This window comes from Coregonus clupeaformis, chromosome 29, assembly GCF_020615455.1.
Source record: "Coregonus clupeaformis isolate EN_2021a chromosome 29, ASM2061545v1, whole genome shotgun sequence".
Lineage (NCBI taxonomy): Eukaryota > Metazoa > Chordata > Actinopteri > Salmoniformes > Salmonidae > Coregonus > Coregonus clupeaformis.
The window spans coordinates 16,125,107-16,147,883 of record NC_059220.1 but is presented as its reverse complement, the minus strand read 5'-3'; the positions used below and the strand labels follow the sequence as shown (position 1 = coordinate 16,147,883).

The 22,777-nt window shown below is 42.9% G+C and overlaps 1 pseudogene; it reads left to right on the top strand.

Moving 5' to 3' along the window:
- Positions 1-2,169: 2,169 nt before the first annotated feature.
- Positions 2,170-21,282, top strand: LOC121544271 (annotated as a pseudogene).
- Positions 21,283-22,777: the final 1,495 nt, after the last annotated feature.

Below are 22,777 nucleotides of genomic sequence, written 5' to 3'. Positions count from 1 at the left end.
CACTGTTGTGATGTCTAGTGTTTGTACCAGGGTTTTCCAACTTGTCCTTTGTTTAATCTTATTCTAGATCAGAATAGGGTGTTTTAGCAGGGACTTCCTCTTGCAGCGCACAAGGATGAACAACTTTTTATATTTACAGTCTACATATAGCCCCATTTGTCTGTTTCCGTTCCCCTTAGGTAATTTTGGAGCTGACCTCATGAGCCAAGAAGCCGGCAGTTGTTAGTTTTGTTGACCTAGAGTTATAGCATGGAGAGCTCACCATTACTATACAAGGTGCTGCTGCTTAATCTCTATATTGCTCCACACCATAGGCCACTTCCTTGACCATCTTTCAGTGTGTCACCAATCGGAGCATACAGTGAGGGAAAAAAGTATTTGATCCCCTGCTGATTTTGTACGTTTGCCCACTGACAAAGACATGATCAGTCTATAATTGTAATGGTAGGTTTATTTGAACAGTGAGAGACAGAATAAGAACAAAAAAATCCAGAAAAACTCATGTCAGAAATGTTATTAAGTCATTAAGGTTTCGAGGCTGACGTTTGGCAACTCGAACCTTCAGCTCCCTCCACAGATTTTCTATGGTATTAAGGTCTGGAGACTGGCTAGGCCACTCCAGGACCTTAATGTGCTTCTTCTTGAGCCACTCCTTTGCTGCCTTGGCCGTGTGTTTTGGGTCATTGTCATGCTGGAATACCCATTTTCAATGCCCTGGCTGAGGGAAGGAGGTTCTCACCCAAGATTTGACGGTACATGGCCCCATCCATCGTCCCTTTGATGCAGTGAAGTTGTCCTGTCCCCTTAGCAGAAAAACACCCCCAAAGCATAATGTTTCCACCTCCATGTTTGACGGTGGGGATGGTGTTCTTGGGGTCATAGGCAGCATTCCTCCTCCAAACACGGTGTGTTGAGTTGATGCCAAAGAGCTCTATTTTGGTCTCATCTGACCACAACACTTTCACCCAGTTCTCCTCTGAATCATTCAGATGTTCATTGGCAAACTTCAGACGGCCCTGTATATGTGCTTTCTTGAGCAGGGGGACCTTGCGGGCGCTGCAGGATTTCAGTCCTTCACGGCGTAGTGTGTTACCAATTGTTTTCTTGGTGACTATGGTCTCGGCTGCCTTGAGATCATTGACAAGATCCTCCCGTGTAGTTCTGGGCTGATTCCTCACTGTTCTCATGATCATTGCAACTCCACGAGGTGAGATCTTGCATGGAGCCCCAGGCCGAGGGAGAGTGACAGGTCTTTTTGTGTTTCTTCCATTTGCGAATAATCGCACCAACTGTTGTCACCTTCTCACCAAGCTGCTTGGCGATGGTCTTGTAGCCCATTCCAGCCTTGTGTAGGTCTACAATCTTGTCCCTGACATCCTTGGAGAGCTCTTTCGTCTTAGCCATGGTGGAGAGTTTGGAATCTGATTGATTGATTGCTTCTGTGGACAGGTGTTTTTTATACAGGTAACAAACTGAGATTAGGATCACTCCCTTTAAGAGTGTGCTCCTAATCTCAGCTCGTTACCTGTATAAAAGACACCTGGGAGCCAGAAATCTTTCTGATTGAGAGGGGGTCAAATACTTATTTCCCTCATTAAAATGCAAATCAATTTATAACATTTTTTACATGCATTTTTCTGGATTTTTTTGTTGTTATTCTGTCTCTCACTGTTCAAATAAACCTACCATTAAAATTATACACTGATCATTTCTTTGTCAGTGGGCAAACGTACAATATCAGCAGAGGATCAAATACTTTTTTCCCTCACTGTATAGCTAAGTGTATTATTAGCTGACCTGACTTCTGTGGCTAGCATTACATCAGACACTACTATCATTAACAGGATCAAGGGATTAGGATAATAATGTATGAAGGACACAACCATGCCTGTTCTCTCAGTCTATTGCTGTACGCCTGCCTGCTGCTGGCTGGTGACACAGACAGGGTCATCATATGGAGAGACTGAGAGGGTGAATCTCAACTCTGTCACACTCTCACTTGGAATAAAGTCAAGAGAATGCTACCATCCACCCGAGTGGTCTCTGGGACACCACTCACTTCACCTGTCCTTAATCAGAACAACACAGGGCTCTTCAGACGTGTTTGAAATGAGACCGTTGTGAAATGTTGGATCTTGGCCGAGCGGCGCTCAGAAGACAAGGGTGCTGATGGAGGACACCATTATATCCCGTCCTAATGTAACTGTCTACAGGGTGTCAGCCAAGGAGGAGACTGCCACTGGTGTTTACTTGTTGATACTAGGTAATTATTCTAATGTTTACCTTGTCAAACTGCTGTAAAGCTATACTGTTGCTAATATAGAATAGACAACTTTCACAAAAAAATACATGGTAAATCTTGTGTTAGTGTACTTGTATACCGATGCCATTGTTATTATATAATGTTATGAGTTGTGTCTTCATGGATATGGTTTAAATAGGAAGTGTTTTTATTTACATTTCCAGGGTGGCTCTCCTGGCTAGATAATGGAGTGGCGATTCTACTGTTGGTCAAGCAGAGACAACGTCTGGAGCCACAGGACTTCCTTACTCTTAACCTGGCTGTGTCCGACACTGGCATCGCCATCTTCGGCTACTCCAGAGGGATACTGGAAGTCTTCAACGTGTTCATGGACGACGGACTTCTGATCAAGACCATCTGGACCGGCCAGGTACCAAAGGGACATTGGTTGGTTGGTTGGTTGGTGGTTGTTTTTTGGGGGTTGAATGATTGATTGATTGATTGATTTGTTATTAAAGTGTCTTGCATTTTTCAGATGACCTATATGGCCCTCTAAGAAGATTTCTAATGCTAGTTATAGTTGCACTGTTTTGATAGTGGTTTGTGTATTATTGTACAGAAGTTGATACTCTAGCCCTCTTTTGTTAGTAGTCAGGGTTGGGGTTAATTCCACAAATTCAATTATAATTAAATTCTACCGCTCCCTGTAAATTCCATTAAATTCAATTCAAATTCCAGGTCAGTCTTTGAAATCAGAGATAATTAAAATACCTCTCAATTCCAATGTTCGGTAAATTACAATAATTAAATTCCCAATTTAATATTATCCCAACCCAACAATTCCACAAATGTATATTCAACTCCTTCAGGCTTCTCCTTTCCCCCTTCTGATAACCAGGTGGCGAATCGCATCTCTGCATGTCTGGCAGACATATCAGTATGGATGACGGATCACCACCTCAAGCTGAACCCTGGCAAGACGGAGCTGCTCTTCCTCCCGGGGAAGGACTGCCCGTTCCATGATCTCGCCATCACGGTTGACAACTCCGCTGTGTCCTCCTCCCAGAGTGCGAAGAGCCTAGGCGTGACCCTGGACAACACCCTGTCGTTCTCCGCCAACATCAAGGCGGTGACCCGCTCCTGCAGGTTCATGCTCTACAACATTCGGAGAGTACGACCCTGCCTTACACAGGAAGCGGCACAGGTCCTAATCCAGGCACTTGTCATCTCCCGTCTGGACTACTGCAACTCACTGTTGGCTGGCCTCCCTGCCTGTGCCATTAAACCCCTACAACTCATCCAGAATGCCGCAGCCCGTCTGGTGTTCAACCTTCCCAAGTTCTCTCACGTCACCCCCCCTCCTCCGCACACTCCACTGGCTTCCAGTTGAAGCTCGCATCCGCTACAAGACCATGGTGCTTGCCTATGGAGCAGTGAGGGGAACGGCACCTCTGTACCTTCAGGCTCTGATCAGTCCCTACACCCAAACGAGGGCATTGCGTTCATCCACCTCTGGCCTGCTGGCTCCCTTCCTCTGCGGAAGCATAGTTCCCGCTCAGCCCAGTCAAAACTGTTCGCTGCTCTGGCTCCCCAATGGTGGAACAAGCTCCCTCACGACGCCAGGACAGCGGAGTCACTCACCACCTTCCGGAGACATTTGAAACCCCCACCTCTTTAAGGAATACCTGGGATAGGATAAAGTAATCCTTCTAACCCCCCCAAATTGTAAAGTGGTTATCCCACTGGCTATAGGGTGAACGCACCAATTTGTGAGTCGCTCTGGCTAAGAGCGTCTGCTAAATGACGTTAATGTGCCCTTGAGCAAGGCACTTAACCCTAATTGCTCCTGTAAGTCGCTCTGGATAAGAGCGTCTGCTAAATGACTAAAATGTAAATGTAAATGATCATGTCACTGTTCAGACAGCTTAGCTATACTGGAAATATAGAAATACACGTTGAAATGATTAAAAACAAATCCTGCAGTAAAAATGTGTATACTAAGTGCATTAATTCCATCAACTGGGAAATGTACAAATATTGAATTCCAATTTAGTTCCAATTCAAACAGACTAAACTAAATTAAATTGTAATTGACCCGAACCCTGTTAGGAGTTGTTGTTGTTATTATTGAGTTATTATTCTAAAGCTTTGAATGATGTTTAAGGGCACTTCATAGATTGACAAGGGACCCAGATCTTATCAAGGAGTTCGTCTGTGAATGTGAACACAAAACTACATTATAGCTACACAGATAAGATCAGTACAATCATAGCTTACAATTTCAGAGGAAGGAATCAGCTCGAGGACAAGTTGTACAATAACACATATTTTATATGGTCTTGTATATTAGCATTTTCTACTATAAAAAAAGTTAAGGAAGTTAAATCAAACCCTCAGTAGGCTACTGTTACCATGGCTACCCAGGACTCTCACCATTCCATTTGACAGATGACTGGAATAAAGGACAGAAAGAAAACATCACATTCCACCAGAGAATAGTGTGTGTTTTGATCCTGCAGTAGCCAGTCTACCTGGCTTGTAGCGTGAGAGTCTGGTTAGCGGGTGATGACACAAAACGGTTTGGAAGGATTCCTCCCTCTCCCACAGGCTGGCAGAGAGCTGCAGGCACTTCATCATAATCTAAAAGTGTGTGTGTGTGTGCACGGGTGAGTCTGCGTGTCTGCCTTCCTGATCCTGCTCTTTGGGTTCATAAGCATCAACACACTGACAGCCATCAGTGTCATCCACTACATCAAAGGATGCCAACCCAGCCATGGTATGTAGTCTACGCTGTGACCCAGGTCCCAGGCCAGGGGGTGTAGGACTGGGGCCTCCCCTGGTCCAGGTGCTCAGGGCAGGGCACCCTGGGTCAATGGCAGCCACTCTAAACCCCATTACCTGCTGCTCCAGGTCAAGGCCTTAAACTGTTCAGTGCTCCCTGACTGCCTGTGGGCAAGATGGCACAGATGGGACTATTTATTATTAGAGATAATCATATTATAATCTCAATTGTCGTCATTGTTTTTTGTGAAATCACTGTAATTCGTTTTGTTTCCCATGATTCGCCATATTACACCATTTCTGTTTAGTATCTGGCCTATGTTCTTATACGCCAAGGGCTTAAGTCAAGTCTGAGTAACTACATGTTTTACATTTTAGTCATTTAGCAGACGCTCTTATCCAGAGCGACTTACAGTTAGTGAGTGCATATATTTTTCATACTGGCCCCCCGTGGGAATCGAACCCACAACCCTGGCGTTGCAAGCGCCATGCTCTACCAACTGAGCTACACTACGTTTTGTCTTTCAGCTCATCATATTAACAAGCGCAACGTTTCTGTGGTGATTGTGGCGGTGTGGCTGTGTGCCTTGTTCTGGTCTGGAGTGCCCCTGGTGGGCTGGGGGAGTTACACAGGCAGGAGGAACCTACCCATGTGACTTCTGGCCTCTCCTTTCACTTCTCTGTAAGATTTGATTTATGTTCGTTGTAATGAATGCATATACAGCAAATAATCTGTAAATGTAGTGGAATATCGTATCAATTCTCTGTTTTGCATCTTGCAGCTCATAGGTATGGGATGTGTGAGGTAGACTAGGTCCAGGCCAGGTTCTCTACGTCATCCTCATCTTCACCTTCAACTTCTTCATCCCGGTTGTGATCATATGGTTTTCCTACGTGTCCATCATTCGGGCGGTCAACAACAGCCACACGTCCAGCAGAGGGGGAGAGGTCAGCAAGAGACAGAAACAGATGGAGCGCAGTATAACAACAGTGAGTGAGTGAGCCCTCAGTCAGCTGTACTCTACATACAATTACAGTAGCTGCAGGATTGGGTACATACTACATACTGGTGAATGCTGTGGGATTCAAAGTACAAAGCCAATTTGTGTCTGCTGATGGTCGGCTCTTTTAGCTATACACTGCTTTGATTTCATTTGCATTTTTAGTCCAATGCAAAGTTATAATGTCTTCTCATCTTCAGAAGGTATTGGTTAGGTCAGTGTTTGTGGCTATTCATGTGTAGTGTGTATTATACCAACTACTCCCTCCTCCCCCAGGTGTCTCTGATCCTGTGTTCAGCCTTCCTGCTGGCCTGGTCTCCCTATGCGGTCATCTCAATGTGGTCTGCCTGGGGTCACCAGGTGCCTCCTCTCCACAGCATCCTAAGTCAGCCAGCTTCTACAACCCCTTCATCTACCTGGGCATGAGATCCAAGTTCAGACACAACCTCAGGGCACTGTTCTGGTCCCTGCACCCCCACCCGGACAACTCCCACATGCTCGACGAGGTGCAGCTCAACCTGGATATTATGGGGGTGAAGGGAGGCTGTAAAATAGCATTGCATCTGGTCAAACACAATTTTTCCCAAAAGTTTACTAAGGGTTGGTAACAGGCTGATTGGTCGGCTATTTGAGCCAGTTAAGGGGGCTCCAAAGCTTTTTACTATCATTCTTTATGTCATTTATCTTTGTTTCATAGTGTAGTTTCTTCTTCTTTTTATTCAGTTTAGTCACATGATTTCTCAATTTGCAGTACGTTTGCCAATCGGTTGTACAGCCAGACCTATTTACCATCTCTTTTGCCTCATCCCTCTCAACCATATCATTTTTCAATTCCTCATCAGTCCATGGTGATTTAACTGTTTTTACAGTCATTTTCTTAATGGGTGCATGCTTATTAGTAACTGGGATAAGTAATTTCATAAATGTGTCAAGTGCAGCGTCTGGTTGCTCGCCATTACGGCGGCAGGTAGCTTAGTGGTTAAGAGCGTTGTGCCAGTAACCGAAAGGTCGCTGGTTCTAATCCCCAAGCCGACTAGGTGAAAAATCTGTCGATGTGCCCTTGAGCAAGGCACTTAACCCTAATTGCTCCTGTAAGTCGCTCTGGATAAGAGCGTCTGCTAAATGACTTAAATGTAAATGTAAATTACACACCACGGACCAACAAATATTCTTCACATCAACAACATAGGAATCACTACAAAACTTATTGTATGACCTCTTATACACAATATTAGGCCCAGCCTTTGGAACTTTGGTTTTCCTAGATATGGCTACTATATTGTGATCACTACATTCGATGGATTTGGATACTGCTTTCAAACAAATTTCTGCAGCATTAGTAAAGATATGATCAATACATGTTGATGATTTTATTCCTGTGCTGTCTGTAACTACCCTGGTAAGTTGATTGATAACCACAATTCTACCTGGATAGGTTGATTGATAACCTGAACCAGGTTGCAGGCACTAGTTACAATTTGAAGATTTCTCTTGAGTGGGCAGCCTGATGAAAGCCAGTCAATATTTAAATCAGACAGAAAATATACCTCTCAAATATACCCCATTCACATCGATGGGGCTGTAGTAGAGCGGGTCAAGAGCTTCAAGTTCCTCTGTGTCCACATCACTAAGGAATGAATATGGTCCACACACACCAACACAGTCATGAAGAAAGCAGGACAATGTCTCTACCCCCTCAGGAGGCTGAAAAGATTTGGCATGGGCCCACAGATCCTCAAAAAGTTATACAGCTGCACCATTGAGAGCATCATGACTGGCTGCATCACCGCTTGGCAACTGCTTGGCATTCGACCTCAAGGCGCTACAGAGGGTAGTGTGTACATCACTGGGGCTGAGCTACCTGCCATCCAGGACCTCTATACCCGGCAGTGTCAGAGGACATGCACCAAGTCTGGAATCAACAGGCTCCGAACAGCTTCTACCCCCAAACCAAAAGACTGCTTAATAGTTAACCAAATGGCTACCTGGACTATCTGCAATGACCCCCCCTTTGCACTAACTATTTTGACTCATCAAATACGCTGCTGCTACTGCTTATTATCTATCCTGTTGCCTAGTCAATTTACCCCTACCTACTGTACAGTGCATTCGGAAAGTATTCAGACCCCTTCCCTTTTTCCACATTTTGTTACGTTACAGCCTTATTCTAAAATGGATCAAAATCAATCTACACACAATACCCCATAATGACAAAGCGAAAACAGGTTTTTAGAATTTTTTGCAAATGTGTATATTTAAAAAAAACAGATACATTATTTGCATAAGTATTCAGACCCTTTGCTATGAGACTCGAAATTGAGCTCAGGTGCATCCTGTTTCCATTGATTATCCTTGATGTTTCTCCAACTTGATTAGAGTCCACCTGTGGTCAATTCAACTGATTGGACATGATAAAGAAAGGCACACACCTGTCTATATAAGGTCCCACAGTTGACGTGCATGTCAGAGCAAAAACCAAGTCATGAGGTCGAAGGAATTGTCTCTAGAGCGCCGAGGCAGGATTGTGTCGAGGCACAGATCTGGGGAAGGGTATCAAAAAATTAATGCACCATTGAAAGTCCCCAAGAACACAGTGGCCTACATCATTCTTAAATGGAAGAAGTTTGGAACCACCAAGACTCTTCCTAGAGTTGGCCGCCCGGCCAAACTGAGCAATCAGGGGAGAAGGGCTTTGGTCAGGGAGGTGACCAAGAACCCGATGGTCACTCTGACAGAGCTCCAGAGTTCCTCTGTGGAGATGGGAGAACCTTCCAGAAGGACAACCATCTCTGCAGCACCACCAATCAGGCCTTTATGGTAGAGTGTCCAGATGGATGCCACTCCTCAGTAAGGCACATGACAGCCCGATTGGAGTTTGCCAAATGGCACCCAAAGGACTCTCAGACCATGAGAAACAAGATTCTCTGGTCTGATGAAACCAAGATTGAACTTTTTGGCCTGAATGCCAAGTGTCACGTCTAGAGGAAACCTGGCACAATCCCTACGGTGAAGCATGGTGGTGGCAGCATCATGCTGTGGGGATGCTTTTCAGCGGCAGGGACTGGGAGACTTGTCAGGATCGAGGGAAAGATTAACGGAGCAAAGTACAGAGAGATCCTTGATGAAAACCTGCTCCAGAGCGCTCAGGACATCAGACTGGTGCGAAGGTTCACCTTCCAACAGGACAATGACCCTAAGCACACAGCCAAGACAATGCAGGAGTGGCTTCGGGTCAAGTCTCTGAATGTCCTTGAGTGGCCCAGCCAGCGCCCGGACTTGAACCTGATCGAACATCTCTGGAGAGACCTGAAAATAGCTGTGCAGCAACGCTCCCCATCCAACCTGACAGAGCTTGAGAGGATATGCAGAGAAGAATGGGAGAAACTCCCCAAATACAGGTGTGCCAAGCTTGTAGACAGATATGCTCTGTTGTGTTGAACGAATGAATGAAAACCGTCCAAGCTGCAGATATCTAACAGTATAAACAAGAATGGTGTACTTTTCCATGAATTGATTACCAAGAACTAAAATCGATTTATTTTGCATTTATTCTTATTAGTTATTATTAATTGCATGTCTCCAGTTATTGAAGAAAAGTTAAATGTTTTCCTGATTGCTCATTTCATTGTAGGTGTTTGGGTCCCACATGCCACATTTCTTTATGCTGTTCTACACCAGTTAGGTAGGCACTGATTGATGCAACTGACATACTGAACGTACTTGTGCCACATCATCTACAGTGCCTTCAGAAAGTATTCATGCTCCTTGACTTATTCCACATTTTGTTGTGTTACAGCCTGAATTCAAATTAATAAAAAATACATTTAAAAAATCTCACCCATCTACACACAATACCCCATAATGACAAAGTGAAAACATGTTTTTGTACATTTTTGTAAATGTGTTGAAAATGAAATACAGAAATATCTAATTTACATAAGTATTCACAACCCTGAGTCGATACTTTGTAGAAGCACCTTTGGCAGCGATTACAGCTGTGAGTCTTTCTGGGTAAGTGTCGAAGAGCTTTCCACACCTGGATTGTGCAACATTTGCCCATTATTCTTTTCAAAATTCTTACAATTCTTCAAATTGGTTGTTGATAATTGCTAGACAACCATTTTCAGGTCTTGCCATATATTTTCAAGTAGATTTAAGTCAAAACTGTAATTCGGCCACTCAGGAACATTCACTGTCTTCTTGGTAAGCAACTCCAGTGTAGATTTGGCCTTGTGTTTTAGGTTGTCTTGCTGAAAGGTGAATTAATCTCCCAGTGTCTGGTGGAAAGCAGACTGAACCAGGTTTTCCTCTAGGATTTTGTCTGTGCTTAGCTCCGTTCTGTTTCTTTTTTATCCTGAAAAACTCCCCAGTCCTTAATGATTACAAGCATACCCATAGCATGATGAAGCCACCACTATGCTTGAAAATATGGAGATGGTACTCAGTAATGTCTTGTATTGGATTTGCTCCAAACATAACACTTTGTATTCAGGACAAAAAGTAAATAGCTTTGCCACATTCTTTGCAGTATTACTTTAGTGTCTTGTGGAAAACAGGACACATGTTTTGGAATATATTTATTTTTCACTCTGTCAATTAGGTTAGTATTGTGGAGTAACTACAATGTTGTTGATCCATCCTGAATTTTCTCCTATCACAGCCATTAAACTCTGTAACTGTTTTAAAGTAATCATTGGCATCATGGTGAAATCCCTGAGCGGTTTCCTTCCTCTCCGACAACTGAGTTAGGAAGGACGCCTGTATCTTTGTAGTGACTGGGTGTATTGATACACCATCCAAAGTGTAATTAATAACTTCACCATGCTCAAAGGGATATCAATGGGTTTTCTTTCTTCTCCCTAGTCTTCGTGGTTGAATCTGTGTTTGAAATGTACTGGTCGACTGAGGGACCTTACAGATAATTGTATGTGTGAGGTACAGAGATGAGGTAGTCATTCAACTGATTTTTACTCAAACGTATTTAGGCTTGCCATAACTAACGGGTTGAATACTTATTGACTCAAGACATTTCAGCTTTTCCTTTTTCATTAATTAATAACAATTTTGAGAAATATATTTCCACTTTGACATAATAGGTTATTGTGTGTAGGCCAGTGACAAAAAAATCTCTATTTAATCCATTTTAAATTCAGGCTCTAACACAATACAATTTGGAAAAGTAAAGGGGTGTGAATACTTTCTGAAGGCACTGTACTTTGTTATCTAGGATAGTCATTTTCTGTTTTCATTCAAAATAATGTCATACAATAATGAAAGAACTGTCCTATCTGATCAAAAAGGCATTGTAGAGTTGTGTGTCATAATGATAGAAACTAGCACTGTGTACAAATCATTTGTTAAATACACTGAACAGAAATATAAACGCAAAATGTAAAGTGTTGGTCCCATGTTTCATGAGCTGAAATAAAAAATCCCTGAAATCTTCCATATGCAAAAAAAGCTTATTTCTCAAAAATGTTGTGCACAAATTTATTTGCATCCCTGTTAGTGAGCATTTCTCCTTTGCCAAGATAATCCATCCACCTGACAGGCGTGGCATATCAAGAAGCTGATTAAACAGCAAGATCATTACACAGGTGCACAATAAAAGGCCACTCTAAGATGTGCAGTTTCGTCACACAACACAATGCCACAGATGTCTCAAGTTTTGAAGGAGCATGCATTTGGCATGCTGACTGCAGGAATGTCCGCCAGAGCTGTTGCCAGAGAATTTAATGTTCATCATGTAACCACGCCAGGCTAGGACCTCCACATCCGGCTTCTTCACCTGCAAGATCGTCTGAGTGTGTGGAGTATTTCTGTCTGTAATAAATCCCTTTTGTGGGGGAAAAACTGGGTGGGCCTGGCTCCCCATTGGGTGGGCCTGGCTGCCAAGTGGGTGGGCCTATGCCCTCCCAGGCCCACCCATGGCTGCACCCCTGCCCAGTCATGTGAAATCCATAGATTAGGGCCTAATTTATTTATTTAAATTGACTGATTTCCTTATATGAACTGTAACTCAGTAAAATAGTTGAAATTGTTGCATGTTGCGTTTATATTTTTGTTCAGTATATTTATGTGTAAAGAACTGTAATGTGTAATATGTTACTAAGATTTAATTCATGCATATTCTACACAATATTATTGAGTGCACTTTGACAAGCTTCAATTATCACTTTGTTTAATTTCCACAAGTATTCTGTCTCTGACATGCAGAGCATTTGGATCAGAATCAAATGGTAAGTAGACAAATATTTTGTTATCTTTGAATCTCCTAAACATGTTGCTGTTATTTCTCTCTCAATATTAAGGAGATGAGATACTGTAGATATGAAACAGCAGATGTATTCTGGGAATGATCAATGTGTTCGCTAATATTACTTATATGAATTTGATCCTATAGTCCCACAGGGAGACAGTTGAGAACCGCAAAGTTTAGCAAGATAGTAGAATATGACTATGATTATTTAGAGATGTGAGAGTCTATTGATGAACCGTAGCTGCTGTATGTGGAGAGAGTGTGATGCGGTAGGACGAAGTCAGGCGCAGGACACAGAGCTAATCGAAAAACATACTTTACTCGTAGGTAACGTAAATAACATCACCTCCACGCAGGGAGGAACAAACCCGCTCACCAGACGATGAACAAACACGCACACAACACAGTGGGAGCCAGAGGGTTAAATAGGAAACAAATCATAGACATAATGGGAACCAGGTGTGTACAATGAAGACAAAACAAGTAGAACACAAAAACATAGATCGGTGGCAGCTAATACTCCGGTGACGACGAACGCCGAAGCCTGCCCGAGCAAGGAGGAGGAGCAGCCTCGGCTGAATCCGTGACAGAGAGAGAGATATTTGATTGTGTTGTATCAGTGGATTTATTTTGTGTCTGTTTTACTTGGAAGACCTTTATCCTCCCAAACCCCAAAAAATCCGTATTTCTTTAAAGGCCCAGTGCAGTCAAAAACGTGACTTTCCTCTGGTTTATATTTCCACACTATGAGGTTGGAATAATATTGTAAAAATGATGATAATGCCCTTTTAGTGCAAGAGCTGTTTGAAAAGACCACCTGAAATTTCAGCCTGTTTTGGTTGGATGGAGTTTTGGTGACATCACCAGGTGCTAAATGAGCTAATAGACCAATAAGAAAGAGAGTTCCAAACCTCTCTGCAAATAACAGCTAGTGTTCAGTTTTCCCCTCCCCACTCAAACCACTCCCAGACAGTCCTAGCAAAAATCTTGCTTGAGAAATTGATCTTTGTTAAGAAGCTATTTTTGTTTATTTTCTACCATTTTAATTCAACTGTAAGCTATAAAAACAAATAAAGAAGAATACACAGTGATGCCGAAACGTTGGTGGTTTCTTACCCAATAAATGACTGGGAGTTTATACATAGAGAGTGCGACTCTCTTTATTTGTTTTTATAGCTTACAGTTTATTCTCCGTTGGTCAGCACCTCTACACTAAGTGATGTCCTCTGGGAGTGCGCCAGCTCATGCTTTTTATTAGACCATTTTAATTAAATACAATAACAGTAAGGTACTTAATTGTTACCCAGAAATGATTTGATATTGAGATAAAAACGGCTGCATTGGGCCTTTAAGGCAGAAGCATGAGGATGTTATTGATGAGAGCCACTGCTCTAGCCCTGTGGGTTTTGGCTCAGGAAAAGGTTCTGTGGTAAGCCCGGTCTCTGTTTTACTTGGATGAAAGCAATTCCTCAAAAGCAAAAGGTGATGTTTATTATTTATCTTCAAAATGTAATTAACGTAGAGGTGTGACTGAGGATAGTTTTCCTTCAGAGTCGTTCTTTATTATAGCCTGCAGGATTTGGTAGCGAGTTGTGGAGACTGAAGAGTTGTGGCTCTGAGGAAGGGAAAGCCATACCAAACTAAGAGTAATAGGCTACATGATAGAAAACACATAGAGCTCAGACACTATTCAATATTCTCTATTTATTCTCTCTCTCTCTCTCTCTCTCTCTCTCTCTCTCTCTACCTTTCTCCCCTCTCTCTCTCTCTCTCTCCCTACCTTTCTCTCTCTCTCTCTCTCTCTCTCTCTCTCTCTCTCTCTCTCTCTCTCTCTCTCTCTCTCTCTCTCTCTCTCCCCTCCCCTCTCTCTCTCTCCCCCCTCTCTCTCCCCCCCTCTCTCTCTCTCTCTCTCTCCCCCTACCCATTTTTCTTGCTCTCTCTCTCAGTTGCCACCCCCATCGCCTGTACAATCCATGGGGCAGACCTAAGTGGCTGTGTAGGCCAGGAAAGGGATAATGCTTGGCACTGCTATAGAGTTTCACCTCTTCAACTCTATCACCTTTTCATTCTCAAAGAGTATTGATGTACAGTGCATTCGGAAAGTATTCAGACCCCTTGACTTTTTCCACATTTTGTTACGTTACAGCCTTATTCTAAAATTGATTATATATGTTTTTTTCGCTTATCAATCTACACACAATACCCCATAATGACAAAGCAAAAACAGGTTTTTATAAATTTTGGCACATTTATAAAAAATGAAACATCACATTTACATAAGTATTCAGATCCTTTACTCAGTACTTTGTTGAAGCACCTTTGGCAGCAATTACAGCCTCAAGGCTTCTTGGGTATGACGCTAGAAGATTGGCACACCTGTATTTGGGGAGTTTCTCCCATTCTTCTCTGCAGATCCTCTCAAGCTCTGTCAGGTTGGATGGGGAGCGTCGCTGCACAGCTATTTTCAGATCTCTCCAAAGATGTTCGATCGGGTTCAAGTCCGGGCTCTGGCTGGGCCACTCAAGGACATTCAGAGACTTGTCCTGAAGCCACTCCTGCATTGTGTTGGCTGTGTGCATAGGGTCGTTGTCCTGTTGGAAGGTGAACCTTCGCCCCAGTCTGAGGTCATGAGCACTCTGGAGCAGGTTTTCATCAAGGATCGCTCTGTACTTTGCTCTGTTCATCTTTCCCTCGATCCTGACTAGTCTCCCAGTCCCTGCTGATGAAAAACATCCCCACAGCATGATGCTGCCACCACCATGCTTCGCCGTAGGGATGGTGCCAGGTTTCCTCCAGACATGACGCTTGGCATTCAGGCCAAAGACTTCAATCTTGGTTTCATCAGACCAGAGAATCTTGTTTCTCATGGTCTGAGAGTCCTTTAGGTGCCTTTTGGCAAACTCCAAACGGGCTGTTATGTGCCTTTTACTGCAGAGATGGTTGTCGTTCAGGAAGAATCTCCCATCTCCACAGAGGAACTCTGTGGAGATCACCTTTTGTTTTTGAGGAATTGCTTTCATCCAAGTAAAACAGAGACAGGGCTTACCACAGAACATTTTTCTGAGCCAAAACCCACAGGGCTAGAGCAGTGGCTCTCATCAATAACATCCTCATGCTTCTGCCTTAAAGGCCCAATGCAGCCGTTTTTATCTCAATATCAAATCATTTCTGGGTAACAATTAAGTACCTTACTGTTATTGTATTTAATTAAAATGGTCTAATAAAAAGCATGAGCTGGCGCACTCCCAGAGGACATCACTTAGTGTAGAGGTGCTGACCAACGGAGAATAAACTGTAAGCTATAAAAACAAATAAAGAGAGTCGCACACTCTATGTATAAACTCCCAGTCATTTATTAGGTAAGAAACCACCAACGTTTCAGCATCACCAAGGCCCTTCTCCCCTGATTGCTCTAGGAAGAGTCTTGGTGGTTCCAAACTTCTTCCATTTAAGAATTATGGAGGCCACTGTGTTCTTGGGGACCTTCAGTGCTGCAGAATTGTTTTGGTACCCTTCCCCAGATCTGTGCCTCGACACAATCCTGTCTCGGCGCTCTACGGACAATTCCTTCGACCTCATGGCTTAGTTTTTGCTCTGACATGCACTGTCCACTGTGGGACCTTATATAGACAGGTGTGTGCCTTTCCAAATCATGTCCAATCAATTGAATTAACCACAGGTGGACTCTAATCCAGTTGTAGAAACATCTCAAGGATGATCAATCGAAACAGGATGCACCTGAACTCAATTTTGAGTGTCATAGCAAAGGGTCTGAATACTTATGTAAATAAGGTATTTCAGTTTTTTATTTTTAATACATTTCGAAGAACCTGTTTTTGCTTTGTCATTATGGGGTATTGTGTGTAGATTGATGAGATGTTTATTTACTTAATCCATTTTAGAACAAGGCTGTAATGTAACAACATTTTGAAAAAGTCAAGCGGTCAGAATACTTTCCGAATGCACTGTATAACAGAGAGAGACGTTCCTATTCAAAAAGTCAGTATTCCAGAGTTTTCTCTTTCTCTCATATGTTCAACAGATTCTGCAGTCTGCGCCTATTTTTCCTTACCTCAAAGTTTGCAGTGACTAGGGCTGTTGTGGTGACCGTATTACCGCCACACCAGCGGTCACGAGTCATGAAGGCTTCTCCAAGCTCTGATGCTGCTGATGGTCATTAGTAGCTTACCAATATTGCTAACTGGCTGGTACTCAGCACTCAATTGTCCCTCTAATCACTCTAACATCAACGCAAATGTAATCGAAAATCTAATCAAACACTTCATGAGAGCCCATGAGCTCATATTGCGCAACTATAGGCTATGCAATTGCGCGAGACAACAAAGTGATGGCCTCTACTAAAAAGAGGAGTATCCCATCAGCTTTCTAAAGGCTAGGCCTACTATATTTATTTCTCAACTTTCCTAATATTAAGCGCATTGCTTATCTTTACAACAGGAGTATAGCCTACCTGGCTGGCATGAAAATGAACCATTGGAAAAGCGTTCTCCATTCGCTATTTAAGTGCATAGATTACATTACATTTTTTCCCGCTGCCCCTGTTTCGAGACAGGTGCATGATAATGGTCCATTCTAAATCAAAACAAATTTCACACATTTATTATTTAGTATATGTAAAGACAAGATTAAAACAAGAATAGTCTGATGGGTGACAATATTAGCCTATCACTTGTGAATGATGTCCAGCATTGGAAACAATGCCATTTTTTTGCGACTTTTTTTAAATCATAGTCGCACACCTCATGTAGCCTAGCCCATAGGCCTATATGTTTTAATAAGGTTTGTATCACAACTAAAGTGGCCAAAGAACTTCTTAAAATTAAGCACATTGATACGCTTTACAAGGGGTGTAGAGCTTAACTGGCATACATAAGCAGCACGTGAGTTTCAAGTTTGGGGAAGATAATTTTCACCATTAAAATGCACCTTTATAATATTCACATTTGCGGTCACTTTTGATAATGGTATTTTCCCACTAATGGAACATTTGCGCTTATAGCCTACTGCCGTGTGCGCATTGCTGTACTTATAATGTGAAGAAATAGCCTAATAGTTTATCAACATTTTAAGCTAAACGTTCTGATCTGTTGCGTCAGCCACATTGCGTAAAATACGTTTTTTGATGCTAGTGGTTGTATTAATTTGAGATCTATCGCATCCCACAACTGTCCCAGACTATGTTTGGAATATTTATTTCTCGCACATAATACACTGCTCAAAAAAATTAAGGGAACACTTAAACAACACAATGTAACTCCAAGTCAATCACACTTCTGTGAAATCAAACTGTCCACTTAGGAAGCAACACTGATTGACAATACATTTCACATGCTGTTGTGGAAATGGAATAGACAACAGGTGGAAATTATAGGCAATTAGCAAGACACCCCCAATAAAGGACTGGTTTTGCAGGTGGTGACCACAGACCACTTCTCAGTTCCTATGCTTCCTGGCTGATGTTTTGGTCACTTTTGAATGCTGGCGGTGCTTTCACTCTAGTGGTAGCATGAGACGGAGTCTACAACCAACACAAGTGGCTCAGGTAGTGCAGCTCATCCAGGATGGCACATCAATGCGAGCTGTGGCAAGTAGGTTTGCTGTGTCTGTCAGCGTAGTGTCCAGAGCATGGAGGCACTACCAGGAGACAGGCCAGTACATCAGGAGACGTGGAGGAGGCCGTAGGAGGGCAACAACCCAGCAGCAGGACTGCTACCTCCGCCTTTGTGCAAGGAGGAGCAGGAGGAGCACTGCCAGAGCCCTGCAAAATGACCTCCAGCAGGCCACAAATGTGCATGTGTCTGCTCAAACGGTCAGAAACAGACTCCATGAGGGTGGTATGAGGGCCCGACGTCCACAGGTGGGGGTTGTGCTTACAGCCCAACACTGTGCAAGACGTTTGGCATTTGCCAGAGAACACCAAGATTGGCAAATTCGCCACTGGCACCCTGTGCTCTTCACAGATGAAAGCAGATTCACACTGAGCACATGTGACAGATGTGACAGAGTCTGGAGATGCCGTGGAGAACGTTCTGCTGCCTGCAACATCCTCCAGCATGACCGGTTTGGCGGTAGGTCAGTCATGGTGTGGGGTGGCATTTCTTTGGGGGGCCGCACAGCCCTCCATTTGCTCGCCAGAGGTAGCCTGACTGCCATTAGGTACCGAGATAAGATCCTCAGACCCCTTGTGAGACCATATGCTGGTGCGGTTGGCCCTGGGTTCCTCCTAATGCAAGACAATGCTAGACCTCATGTGGCTGGAGTGTGTCAGCAGTTCCTGCAAGAAGAAGGCACTGATGCTATGGACTGGCCCGCCCGTTCCCCAGACCTGAATCCAATTGAGCAGATCTGGGACATCATGTCTCGCTCCATCCACCAACGCCACGTTGCACCACAGACTGTCCAGGAGTTGGCGGATGCTTTAGTCCAGGTCTGGGAGGAGATCCCTCAGGAGACCATCCGCCACCTCATCAGGAGCATGCCCAGGCGTTGTAGGGAGGTCATACAGGCACGTGGAGGCCACACACACTACTGAGCCTCATTTTGACTTGTTTTAAGGACATTACATCAAAGTTGGATCAGCCTGTAGTGTGGTTTTCCACTTTAATTTTGAGGGTGACTCCAAATCCAGACCTCCATGGGTTGATAAATTTGATTTCCATTGATAATTTTTGTGTGATTTTGTTGTCAGCACATTCAACTATGTAAAGAAAAAAAGTTTATTTCATTCATTCAGATCTAGGATGTGTTATTTTAGTGTTCCCTTTATTTTTTTGAGCAGTGTAGAATAGGTTAACTTTTGTACTATGGGGGATAGTAGATTGACATAGTCTAGTGCTTTTGCTGTTCGTTAGGCCTACTCATCTTGTTGGCTGACGAAAAGTAAATGTGGACAGTTCTTCCAATATCTTCAATATGCACCTCGGAATTGGATAAGAACGTGCGCAGTTGCGTCCCCATGTGTCTGTCTTCACTTGTAGCCTGTGAGAAAGACCCAGTCACTTGATGGAGAGCCATGTGAGTGAGAGGTGCTTCAGAGAGCGTAGCACTCAGGGAGAAGGGCACAACGCAGCACTCCGGGCCAAGGGCACAACAGCCACTGGCCTCAAAAGGCATGGATTATTTTAGGGTGCATTACGGCCACACAAAGGGGATCCCGCTGGGAAATTCGAGGCATTATCAAGTGCTTGTAAAATTGTGAATGAGAGACTGATAAAGTGCGTACAGCCTGCACAAAAAAACTAAGCAGAGCTCATGCCTTTCAAGCGATTTTTTTCAAATCATCATTAGAGTTGCATCATGCAGCCTTACAATGTATTAAACATCAAAACATATAGCCCAATGTTTGCAGAACAACTAAAGTTACATTAATAACTCTAAATTAAGCATATAGGAGTACCTCTTTCTTTGTTAACTGCTCAACACAGAATAGCCGCATGTGCACACTCCCTCAAATCATTTGGAGAAAATATCCTTTCTATTTAATTCAGCTTTGTTCAATTGTATTCTTCATACTATAAAATAATATAAAATAATGCCACAGAATTCTAAGCAAATCTTGTCTGCTAAATGAACTACTATTGCCCACGGACATTTGGCATAGCCAGATCAGGATGTAACATAAGGACAACTCAGAGTATGTTATTCTGTTCTTCTGAAATAGACTACATTTTCTTCACATCATTTTTCTTTAGACCTGTCTAAAATAAATAATGGATTTATTGTGAAGGTGTAGGCTATATTACATGGATTTATTAGACTTTTTAAAATGTAGATGTTCCTAAGGTCTGCATCAGTGGCTTGTAGGCTATGTGTGGAAGCCAGGAGATGCTAAATGTGTTTATGTTAATTGTGGGTCAATTACTGTGAGACCGACAGTTACTTGCTTGACAATGACAGGCTGACAATTTCTTGACCGCCACAGCCCTAGCAGTGACTGACTGCTTACTGCTCATTTACATTTTTCACTGTATTTTACCACTTTTCTCAGGGGAGTGTAAGGTCCTCAGAGGGACCAGTAAAAGTTCACAAACTGCAAGGCAGACAGAACTACCTCGGCTCCTACTCCCATGGAGTCCAATCTCAGGCCCTGTCCAGGTGGACCGCATCGTTTACTGTGGTCCATAGGTGGAGCCAAATACCAAACATGTTTAATATTGTACATTCCACAGAGGAACGTTTTACTTTCAAAGAAGGTTGAGTAGGCATAAAGAATGACTCAAACTGTATTTACTGTCATTCAATGTTGATGTTTTAAATGATTTACAGTGGAAATTAGGTGATTTTTCATTAATGACAAGTTTTGATCAAACATATCACTCTTTGTTGTCAGAATCTGCTTATGGCCTCCAGGAAGTGTCAGCCCAAATAGCTACAGCTGCCCTCCCTGCATCAGGACCAGGTAATATTCAAATTATGTAGATTAAACTACACATGATGATCACCAATACTGCATGAGACACATGTTAGATGCTATGGAGACATCCTCTCGTGGCCATACCTTACTAGAAGTTAGAAGTACAGTTACTGTATAACATCTCCATTACTAAATGGTTCTGTTTTAGACCATCCAGAGAGACCATGAAGTTACTCCACAGAGATACCTGTCTTCACTATTTACATTACAGATAAGAATGTTTTATTTCAACTCTTAACATGTATGAGCACCACATGCAGTAACCAGAGCCTGTTTGTCTTGCAGCGAAGAAAAGATAATGAAAGTCAGTGAAGAAAATATCTACACGAGGAAATATAGGTATGCTTGCTTTGCTTTTATACTGTAGAACATTTAATTTAGCTTCAAGAATGCCCATGTCTCTCTCATTCCAGACTTCCAGATGGAAATAGCCCTGCTGCTGGATAGCAGCAACAACGTTGGCGAGCGTCGCTTCAACCTTCAGAAGAACTTCATCAGCAAGTTAGCAGTGATGCTAAGGATTGAACGGAATAGACCACATCTCGGTGTGGTGCAAGCTAGGTGAGTCAATTAATTTGGTGTTCAATTAGTACATTTTCCAATTAGGTGTTATCATTTAGCCACTAACTCCATAGCAAAACAGTATAGAATTCCATGTAGCTAACACAGTGCTATACCCCACGGAAATAATTCTTCCTGACTAACCACAGTGCTCTTGTCCTTTTAATTTAAAAATAATAATAATTTGGGGGGTAGATCAGCTTAATATTGCAGATAGATTGTAACTTCCATCAATATAATTGTCTGCATCACTTCCAATCCCCCATGTTTTTTATATATATACTCCCCTTTATTACTTTTCAACCCCGCCATCCTTTCCCTACTTGGGGTAAATTAGTGAACAATGCTTAGGCCTCTACTTCCAGCTTATACTTACTATCTACATTTTATGGACACAGTCAATTTTACAATAATTCTATTTTATTTGTTTTTGCTCCTGAACTTCTTCTAATCTCAACCTCTCCGATCATTTTCATGATGTCCATCCGGTTTGCTTCTATATGTCATATATTTTTAACTGTGCTCTTTCCCAAAAGCTCCCTATATACAGTGAGGGAAAAAAGTATTTGATCCCATGCTGATTTTGTACATTTGCCCACTGACAAAGAAATGATCAGTCTATAATTTTAATGGTAGGTTTATTTGAACAGTGAGAGACAGAATAACAACAAAGAAATCCAGAAAAACGCATGTCAGAAATGTTATACATTGATTTGCATTTTAATGAGGGAAATAAGTATTTGACCCCCTCTCAATCAGAAAGATTTCTGTCTCCCAGGTGTCTTTTATACAGGTAACGAGCTGAGATTAGGAGCACACTCTTAAAGGGAGTGCTCCTAATCTCAGCTTGTTACCTGTATAAAAGACACCTGTCCACAGAAGCAATCAATCAATCAGATTCCAAACTCTCCACCATGGCCAAGACCAAAGAGCTCTCCAAGGATGTCAGGGACAAGATTGTAGACCTACACAAGGCTGGAATGGGCTACAAGACCATCGCCAAGCAGCTTGGTGAGAAGGTGACAACAGTTGGTGCAATTATTTGCAAATGGAAGAAACACAAAAGAACTGTCAATCTCCCTCGGCCTGGGGCTCCATGCAAGATCTCACCTCGTGGAGTTGCAATGATCATGAGAACGGTGAGGAATCAGCCCTGAACTACACGGGAGGATCTTGTCAATGACCTCAAGGCAGCTGGGACCATAGTCACCAAGAAAACAATTGGTAACACACTACGCCGTGAAGGACTGAAATCCTGCAGCGCCCGCAAGGTCCCCCTGCTCAAGAAAGCACATATACAGGGCCGTCTGAAGTTTGCCAATGAACATCTGAATGATTCAGAGGAGAACTGGGTGAAAGTGTTGTGGTCAGATGAGACCAATATCGAGCTCTTTGGCATCAACTCAACTCGCTGTGTTTGGAGGAGGAGGAATGCTGCCTATGACCCCAAGAACACCATCCCCACCGTCAAACATGGAGGTGGAAACATTATGCTTTGG